Source organism: Callorhinus ursinus, unplaced genomic scaffold, assembly GCF_003265705.2.
Source record: "Callorhinus ursinus isolate GAN/ISIS: 27379988/994484 unplaced genomic scaffold, GSC_fseal_2.0 scaffold33, whole genome shotgun sequence".
NCBI lineage: Eukaryota > Metazoa > Chordata > Mammalia > Carnivora > Otariidae > Callorhinus > Callorhinus ursinus.
This window is the reverse complement of record NW_027397095.1, coordinates 1,939,228-1,940,456: the sequence shown is the minus strand read 5'-3', so window position 1 is coordinate 1,940,456 and position 1,229 is coordinate 1,939,228. Positions and strand designations below refer to the sequence as shown.

The 1,229-nt window shown below is 39.8% G+C and overlaps 1 pseudogene; it reads left to right on the top strand.

The window, feature by feature from the left end:
* Window positions 1–675: 675 nt before the first annotated feature.
* LOC112809120 (small nuclear ribonucleoprotein G pseudogene) lies at window positions 676–900 on the top strand (annotated as a pseudogene).
* The last annotated feature ends 329 nt before the right edge of the window (window positions 901–1,229 follow it).

The following is a 1,229-nucleotide window of genomic DNA, read 5'->3' as shown; positions in this document are numbered from 1 at the left end:
ATTTGTACCAGCCCAGTGCTGGACAGGTAGGAATTAATAATTTTTGCTGGTTTGGGGCGCCTGGGTGGCTCAGTCAGTGGAGCATCCAGCTCTTGATTTCAGCTCGGGTCATGATCTCAGGGTGGTAGGATCGAGCCCCGCATTGGGGCTCCACGCTCAGCGGGGAATCTGCTTGGGATTTTCTCTTTCTCCCTCTGCCCCCCCCCCCCCCCACGCTCTCGCTCTAAAACAAATGTGTGCTGGTCTGCTGGGATGAATTTGGCAAGGCAAGGAAAACGGAAAAATTATCTCACCAAATGGAAGCTCAAGTAGTTGGAAAAAAAAAACAAAACACCGAAAAATGTAAAAGTAGGTGTATTCAAACTCCCAACATTATTTTGGGCTTCAGTATTTTGTTTATGCCCCAAACAGGATTTATTAATTGTAATTTTACTCTTTTGGATTTTATTTATTTGAACAATCTCTATGACCAATGTGGGGCTCGAACTCACGACCCCAAGATCAAGAGCTGTGTGCTCTTCTGACTGAGCCAGCCAGGCGCCCAAGGTTTTAATTTAATTTAAATTTTGGGATTTAAAACAAACACATCAATGATAATTTCAAAGTATACTTCTGGGGAAAAAACACCTTTAAAAATACATAAAAACAGATCTTTGAGCTTGCTGAGTAGACACCATGAGCAAAGCTCACCCTCCCGAGTTGAAAAAATTTATGGACAAGAAATTATCATTGAAATTAAATGGTGGCAGACATGTCCAAGGAATATTGCGGGGGTTCGATCCGTTTATGAGTCTTGTGATAGATGAATGTGTGGAGATGGCAACTAGTGGGCAACAGAACAATATTGGAATGGTGGTAACACGAGGACATAGTATCATCATGTTAGAAGGCTTGGAGTGAGTATAAACGATGGGTGTGTTCATCAGAAGAAATCAACTGTTTCCACATGTCCCCTCCATAGTACCTGTTTTACTACAATATAAAAATCCGGTCGTGTGCATTTTCATATTGAACTTTTTTGTTAAATAAACTTTTATAATAGTCAAAAAAATACATAAAAACATGTATATAGGGACACACTTTTTTTTTTTTTTGCCTCGGGCTCCAACATGGCTTGGAACGGCACTGCCAGATTTTGTACTTAAATTTCTGATACTTTGTTCATTATAGATTGTTTTGCATTCATTTGGATATTTAAAATACTGCATTAAAATGTGAGGTTTTGGGGT